The following is an 8,998-nucleotide window of genomic DNA, read 5'->3' as shown; positions in this document are numbered from 1 at the left end:
CATATCCACAGAAGTCTGAGAAGTCAGTGTTGAGTTATTTAATCTGGTCCTCATCTAGAACAGAATTCACATTACTAACTTTTGTTTGGTTATTCTGCTAATAGACTTGTAGACATTTTCTTCTCATAATAAAATTGGCTAGATGCAATACACAACACATTTATGAGTCTTTGAATTGTTTCCATACTTTGACATACTGCTTTTAACATGTCATGGGAAGAAAATGAGTGTTTATGCTGGAAGTGCAGTGTAATTCTGGAATCATATAAACTATCATTTTAAAGAACATACACAAATTTAATGAAAATTATCTATACAGGTTGTTTTTATACAAGAAACATTTTTTTTAAAAACATTTCATTGAACACCATTTTTCATATCTGATTGCTCAACATATGCACTGATGCATATATCTTTCAAACACTAACAAATACAGCAATCAAAGTTCTTCATTGCTTGTTGTGTCTTCATAACTGCAACGACAAAAACCCTTTCCAGTTATGAATAATGCATAACTCTGGTGTGGTTAGGGTAGCCAGATGGAATGGCATTAGAGCAACACAATGTCATATGATCACCAGCTAGGGGAAAAAAAAACAAAACAAAAAATTACTATATCAAATATTAATTTCACAAGGAGCATTCAGAATTTTTATTTTATTTATTTATTTTTTCCTGAAGACTGTTTATGATAGCAAACATAGTCATCTGCTCCATTCTCATGACAATACTTTTTGTGGAACTCACTTCATATGAGTATTTAAACTTAGTGATCGGTAAATTCATTACATTTATTGAGTGGTACTTGCTCAATGAATGTATTAAAAAAATAGCACCTTTAAATTTATAAGCACAGGAAGAATTGCTTACTTTAAGTTAATTGATAAGTGATATTTGTATTGATTATTTTACCAATATGATTGTGACTGTGTTAAATGAACAATCTGTTTCTGGAGTGAAAAAGTGTTTTGCATGAAGAACAATATGCCTTAAAATGCAACATTTATGACTGTTACAACAATCCCTTTCATGAAAAGGGCAGAAACTTATATGTTGGTACCGGAACAAATGGTTAAAAGTTGGGAATTCTGAAGATTGTATTCTTCATATAGCTTTTTGAATTCATTATGCCACCCAGGTTAAGTACTATTTTCTTGTCACAGATGACTATGACAAGAAACTATATACATGAAAAGTATATCAGAGTAGAAACAACTGGCTGATAAGAAGACATCGTTGTGCATTATGAATACAAGAGAAAGGAGCAGCAAGTGTGCTAATTATATATATATATATCAATGGATTTGTGCCTAAAATCTTTTTTTTTTTTTTTTTTTTGAGAGAGAGAAAAGCACAAAAATAAATAAAAAAGATCGGTTCTATTACTTATAGTTAAATTCATTTTTAAATGGTTTATCCCAATTTTCATCATATTGTTCTTATCAGGATTCCCTTTAAACTGTGCTTGTACAGTCCATTAATTCATTATTAAATTAATGGATAATCTAATGTCAAACCAATACTTCATAATCATTAGTGCAAATAGGGAAATTCCTTATATCAATGGATAGCAAATATTAAAGAGAAATAATGTTACTAATTTTTAGTGCTAAAGACAATTTTTTTTTCAATGACATTTTTATGCAATATAAAACATTCATTCCATCACTGTTTGTTATGCTAATATCATGTTGATATGCAGATCCCATTACCGCATATAAATCTAATTCACAGTTGATGGTTGGGTAAGAGGATATGCTGATCATATAAAGATAACAACACAATCAGTATAATACTCATTTTGGAAATGTTCATGCCAAGCCAAGGCAAATATACATGTTTTGTAAATATGTGTTAAACAGGATAAAACCTTTTTCTCATACACTTGAAAAGCCCTAAAGTAGGAAAACAACAGTGTATCTTGAACTTGCTTTCTCGTGAAACCAAAGAGGAAAAGAATCAGTATTGTGAGCACATCAATATATATAATTAATGAAAGGTGATCTCTACATATGGGTGATATAGTAACTTGCTACAGGGTTTAGTGATTAGAAGTGATCCTATACCCTACAGCAGTGATTCCAAGACTTTCTAAACATCACTGAACCCTCAAATTTATGCAAACATATACATGTGCACAAAAATAGATTCTATAAGTTAATTCTAAGCCACCTGTAAATGTCAATCCAAATAATTCAAAATCCTTTCTTAAAAAAAGCTTAAAATCCAAAATAAAGGTATATGCATAATGAAAATTAATTTAAAGATTATCTTCAGTGCTATGAATGAACCTGTCTCTCCTTGCACAATTTTCAAATATTTGAATATTTGTTGATAAATCCACTTGAAGCTCTTCATCATCAATCAGTAAATGACTTAAATCTTTATGTTAACCATTATCTGCTTCAATGACATGATTTCTTTTCATGAAGTTGAAAGTTTTTTCAACTTGGTTATACTATAAATTAAAGATGCCAAGATGTCTAATATTATGTACAAGGGTGATCTGAAAAGTTCTTGGCCTCAACCATAGATGGCAAGACTATCAGCAAGATTTTTTTTTTCTAAGTTGGTACATCTGTCATAAGCATCCATGTGAAATTGCAAGTCATTCTATCAAGTAGTTTGTTTTATACTGCTGTCTGAAGCAAAATTTTTGTCTGTATCCCTTGAAATGCATAAAACTGAGTATCATGTGGTTATAAAATTCTTTGTAAAAGAAGGTTTAACAAAGATAAAAGAAGGATAATGGCACCAAAAGAAATTCATTTGAAGTTCATAAAAGTTCATGGGCACTCTTCTCCTTTGTTTTCAACAATTAAGAAATGGGCTGCCGAGTTTAAACTTGGCCGTAACAGCCTTGAAGATGATCCAACTGAAGGACATCCAAAAAGTGTAAAAACACCAGAAATCATTGATCAAGTGCACGATATGGTATTGGATGACCGCGAGTCAAAGTGCATGAAATTGCTGAGACTATAGGCATTTCTCCATGCGCCGCACCAGCTCACAACAGATCAAAAACGTACTCGATTGAAAATCTCTGACCAGTGCTTGGGGCATTTTAACAAGAATAAAACTGATTTTGTGTGTCAATTTATTACTATGGATGAAACTTGGATTCACCATTACAACCAGAATCCAAATAGCAGTCAAAATAGCAGACAGAAGCAGGTTGTTCAGCACCAAAGAAGACAAAGTTGGTTCCATCAGCAGGAAAGGTCATGGCATCGGTATTTTGGGATGTTAAAGGCATTTTGTTTATTAATTATCTTGAAAAGGGTAAAACAATAACTGGAGAATATTATTCCTATCTCTTAACCAGACTAGATGAAAAAATTCATGAGAAAAGACTCGGTTTGCAGAAGAAAAAAATCATCTTTCACCAGGACAATGAATCTGCCCACAAAGGTGTTTTGGGAATGGGAAAATTAAGGGATCTGCACTATGAATTGTTGGAACATCTGCCCTATTACCCAGATTTGGCTCCCTCTGACTTCTATCTCTTCCTAAAACTAAAACTCTTCCTCGCTGGTCAGCTTTTTCTTCAAATCAAGAGGTGATTGCTGCTGTAGAGGGCTATTTTGCAGATCTTACTGAAAAACATTACAGGGATGGGATAATGGTGCTGGAGCATCACTGAATAAATGTATTAGTCTTAAGGGAGATTATGAAAAATTATTTTTATTAAAAAATAAAAATCTTCTTCTTCTTCTGCAGCTTCTCCCACTTAAGTGGGGTCACTGTTTGTTATGAGTCTCCTCCACACCTTCCTGTCTTGGGCTGTCACCACATCCAAGTTCTTCATCTTCAAGTCCTCTTCTACCAGCTCCCTCCATCTCTTCTTTGGCCGCCCACGCTTCTGCCTTCCTTGCACATCCATCTGCATGACCCTTCTTCCCACATATTCATCCTCCCTCCTCATCACATGACCAAACCATCTCAACCTTGCCTCCTGTATTTTCGCTCCTAAGTTCGTAACTTTCACTGTTCCCCTGACATAGTCATTTCTCAGATGATCCTTTCTGGTCACACCGCACATCCACCTAAGCATTCTCATCTCTGCTACTTCCATCCTGCTAATGTTATTTTTCCTCAGGGCCACAGTTTCTATAGCATATGTCATAGCTGGCCTCACTACTGTCCTATAAATTTTGCCTTTCAGATTGATCGGCACCCTCTTATCGCATAACACTCCAGCCATCTCCCTCCAGTTCCTCCAACCCGCTTGTATCCTGCATCCCACCTCCTTCTCAGCTCCTCCATCTTCTTCCACTGTTGAACCTAAGTATCTAAAGTCTCTCACCTTCCTGATGACATTTCCTTCCAACTCCAGATCTGTCTCCTGGCCACCGCCCACTGCGCAACACATATACTCTGTCTTACTTCTGCTCAGTCTCATACCTCTCTCTTCCAGTACTTTTCTCCATCTTTCCAGTTTAGTTTCCACTTCTTCTCTTGAATCTACACACAGCAAGATGTCATCTGCATACAACATTGTCCAAGGTGCATCTTCTCTCACCTCCTCTGTTACCACCTCCATCACAATATTAAACAGAAACGGACTTAATGCTGACCCTTGATGCAAGCCAACTGTTACTTGAAAACTTTCTGTCTGTCCCAAACAGGTCCAACACTTGTCTTCACATTTCTGTACATTTCCCGCACCAACCTGATATATTTCTCCGGCACCTTCTTCTCCCTCAGACACCTCCAGACTTCTTGCCTTGGCACTCTATCATATGCTTTCTCCAGATCAATAAATACCAGATGTAGCTCCCTTTGTTTCTCTCGATATTTTTCCATCATCTGTCGTAACCCAAAGATAGCATCTGTTGTTGATCTACCAGGCATGAAGCCAAATAGTTCCTTTGCAATCTCCACTTCCTCCCTCAATCTACCATCAAGAACCCTTTCTAGGATCTTCATTGTGTGGGACATCAACTTTATTCCTCTGTAATTTTTACAGTCTTGTGCATCCCCTTTACCCTTGTAGATGGGAAGAAGAGTACTCTTCCTCCATTCCTCAGGTAAATTTTCCTGTTGGCAAACTTTCATGAACAGGTCCCACAGCAGGTCAATTCCCTCTTCCCCCAGTGCCTTCCATGCCTCCACTGGAATTCTGTCGGAGCCCACTGCTTTTCCATTCCTCATCCTCTTCATGGCCTCTGTCACTTCCATTCTACTGATGTTCTGCACCATCCCCTCAGAAGGCTGCCCATCTCCTCTGTGAGTCCTTGCATTTTCCTCATTCAAAAGTCCTTCAAAGTATATTTTCCATCTGTTTCTTAAGTCCACATCCCTCCATAATACTCTTCCTTCAGCATCTTTGATCTGCCTCACATGTAAGATGTCCTTAGCTGCTTTATTTCTACATTTCGCTAGTTGGTAAATTTTTCTCTGTCCTTCCTTTGTTTCTAATTGATCATACAGATCTTGATATGCCATGGCCTTCGCCTGTGCCACAACTCTCTTGGCTTCTTGCTTTCTCTCTTTGTACACCTCTCTGTCCTCTTCCACTCTTGACTCATCCCACTTCTGCTTTGCCTTCCTCTTAGCTGTCACTGCCACTTGTACATCATTATTCCACCACCAACCCTCCTTCTGCTCTCTAATCTTTCCAGATGTCTCACCAAGCACCTCGATTGCACAGCTCAGGATTACTTTTGAATTATGTTTCCACCAATCTTGTACACTTTCCAGTCCATCCAAAATCCTCTCTAACACTCTCTCCCTAAAACGATTCCTCACACTCTCCTCTTTTAAGCGAAACCACTTAATTGTTTTCATCCCATGGCAACCAGAAGTTCTTATCTTCGATCTTATTTTAAAGTCTGCGCACAGCAGTCGGTGTTGTTGTGCTACTTGATCTGTTGGAATTACTTTACAATTTGTCACAACCTTAAGATGTTTTCTTCTAGTCAAAATGTAGTCAATTTGTGAGCTGTTGTTACCACTTCTAAATGTTATCAAATGTTCTTCCCTCTTGAAGAAAAACGCGTTCACAATTGCCAGATCAAACGCTACTGCAAAGTCCACAACCCTCTCTTTCCTGGTTCATCATTCCCACTCCGTGGCCACCATGCACCCTTTCACAGTCTCTATTCTGTCTTCCTATGTGCCCGTTCAAGTCTCCTCCGACAAATCACCATCTCATTTTCTTCCAATTCCCTCATTTCATCATCTAACACGTTCCAGAACTCATCTTTTTCCTCTGCTGTACAACCAACTTGCGGGGCATATACACATAATACAACCACCCGCTCTTCTCCAAGACCCAATTTCATTCGCATGATCCTGTCGTTCCTTCTACCCACGTCCAGTATTAAAAAATTTTATTAAAAAATAAAAATAATTTTTGAAATTATAAATTCGTATTTTCATTGTTAGGCAGAGAAATTTTCAGACCACCTTCCTATATAATGCATTGTTTGCTTACACTTGGATAAAGGATTAAACCAAAAATATAATTTCTTGGCTTCTTTAATTTATTACTTTTAAAATATTCTCTTTGGATCAATAAATAGATGGCTATTTTACAATTTTGTAAAATTTTGATGAAGGGTTGTAGAAAAACTGTTGGCCAAAAAGCACAATTTTTTCACTTTTTGTTCACAAATAATGCTGAGTACACAATGGTAGAAGTCTGTTTTTCAATGGAAAAAGTAGTCTGACCATGCTCTCGGTTAAAAAATGTGCACTGATAACGTGGGAATGACTGTCATACTGTGATTTGTCACTAAAGAATGTGATAATGGAGTGATAATCAAGCTCCCCATAAATCAGAGTTTGAATAACAGAAAAAATTTCAAAAAAGCTGAATGATTTTTTTTTTATACCAAATTTGTTTGTGCTTGATGCAATATAAAATATTTTATAATTCTAGGTTTGGCAGAACCTAGTTTGGGAATCACTGCTCTACAGCCATGTATTACATGTATCTTAGCACATCTATGCTACTAACAACACAACGCTACAATTTTTTTTTTGTTCTATGATATTGGTGAAAGTATTAAATAGTAAATCGTACATTAAGGTATAGAAGGCACAGAAAAATATTTACTTCATTTAATGAATTAAAAGAAACAACCCTTTTTAAAGTGCCATATTTTCAAAAAATTCACCCAGTTCTGTAGCATTTTCTTTTGTTACATTAACAAAAAAGAAATACAACCCTTCATCAAGTACAAAAAAAATTCACGATCACTTTAGCATTCATGAAGTTTTTTGGTCATAAACCTATGACATTTTAACAGAGATTAAGGAACACTAACTAGGAAGAGAACTGATTCTGATGATGCCACAAGTGACTTTCAGCATAATTTAGAACCTGTCTACAAATTGTCAATCACTATACTAATAGAAGTAAGTAGCTAAAGCTATACTTAGATCTTTCCTATGCTTCTGTCATAGGATATCAAAGAGGTTGCTGATGGTTGGACAATGAATGTGATTTGCTGGTTTGTGTTCACAGTATGTCTTGAAATTATTTCCCATGTTTTCAAATGAAATACAACTTATTTTTCATTTAAAATCCTTAAAGAAGCATTTATAATAAATTCAGATGATAATAACTTATTACATTTCTGATGTCATTTCACCTAACTTTTAAGGAGCAGGAAAAAATTCAAGAAAAACATGTTATCCTGGGGGATTTTTTATAAAATTGATACAGCTCACCTACCAAGTGGGAATCCCATAAGGGTATGAAATTCCTGATTGTTGGGTGAGGTTATGTAAGGTGAAATGATGCTTTAGCAAAAAAAAAAAAAAAATAAATAAAAAATATATATATATATATATATATATATATATATATACAGGGTGATTATAAAATAACATCAAGTGTTCAGAGCCCTCAGAGTAATGTATTGGATGAAACACACCAATATTCGGTAGACGTACACACAGTGGAACATGGGGATTTGATTTAACAAAAAAAAAAAAAAAAGTACCAAAAGTCACCAACAGTGGAAATTTTAGCATTTTACCGAGTAAAATGCATTAATTTGCATTATGCATTTCTTGTGAGCGATCATGCAATAAAAGGAAAGCCTGTGAGATTTTTTTATCATTTGTAGACGAACTGCTTTTCGATGCCTCTTACCTTATGTGAGCGTGCTTTGTAAGTCAAACTCTTATTATCAGCGGAACAATAATACCAGTGCTTGTCTTCGTGATTTTCGGTGTATGAAAAATTTATGAAAAGGACCGATTAGCATAACAAACTTACGAAAACTGATTCAGTGATTTGAAACTACTGGAACTCTAGCAGTGCAAGTAGGCAGGGGACGCACCAACAAGTTGAACAAGTTGCAACTGCTATTGTGGAACACGAGATGATGAATGTGCAGGGTACAAGCAGCGCACGAGCAATATCCCGGCAAACGGATATCGCATACACAACAGTGTGGAAAATCCGACATCAGATGTTGAAGCTTTACTCCTATAAAATCAATCATGTTCAAGAATTGTGCCCTGCTGATGTGACCACATGAATCGACTTATCTTTGAGATTCTTAGCACACATGGAAGTGGATGATGCATGGCTGTGGCAGATTTCATGGAGTGATGAAGTGCACTTTTATTTGAACGGCGATATTAACACACGCAACTGTCGCATTTGGGCTGCAACTAATCCACACATGTGTCTGCAGATGTCTATCCACTCGCCCAAAGTCACAATGTGGTGCGGATTTACAACATCTTTTATCATCGGTCCATACTTTTACGAGTAAAATCGCCAAAAGGGACCAGTGACCTGTTTCGTCAATGCTAACAGGTATGCCAACATGCTACAGAACTTTGTGGTTCCACAACTGCAGCAAAGAGGTTGTCTCGATTCGACCATCTTCATGCAGGATGGTGCACCACCCCACACTGGACTTCAGGTACAGCGTGTTTTGCGACAACATTTCTCTGACAGAAGAATCATTAGTCATGCATTTCCCATGCCATGGCCACCAAGATCGCCCGATCTCAATCCTTGTGACTTTTG

General features: G+C 36.4%; 1 protein-coding gene across 1 annotated transcript in view; it reads right to left on the bottom strand.

Annotated features, from left to right (window-relative positions):
* Positions 1–276: 276 nt before the first annotated feature.
* The window catches only part of LOC150107224 (uncharacterized), a 186,527-nt gene continuing 177,805 nt past the window's right edge, over positions 277–8,998 (bottom strand). Inside the window, exon 6 of the mRNA XM_090391082.1 lies at positions 277–581. The gene's annotated coding sequence lies outside the window, so the exon portion shown is untranslated. The remainder of the gene's footprint in view (positions 582–8,998) is intronic.

This window comes from Typopeltis vanoorti, chromosome 4, assembly GCF_054136105.1.
Source record: "Typopeltis vanoorti isolate ZY-2024b chromosome 4, IOZ_Tvanoo_1.0, whole genome shotgun sequence".
In the NCBI taxonomy this organism is placed as follows: domain Eukaryota; kingdom Metazoa; phylum Arthropoda; class Arachnida; order Uropygi; family Thelyphonidae; genus Typopeltis; species Typopeltis vanoorti.
The sequence above is the reverse complement of the archived record's forward strand: the minus strand, read 5'-3'. Positions and strand labels throughout refer to the sequence as shown.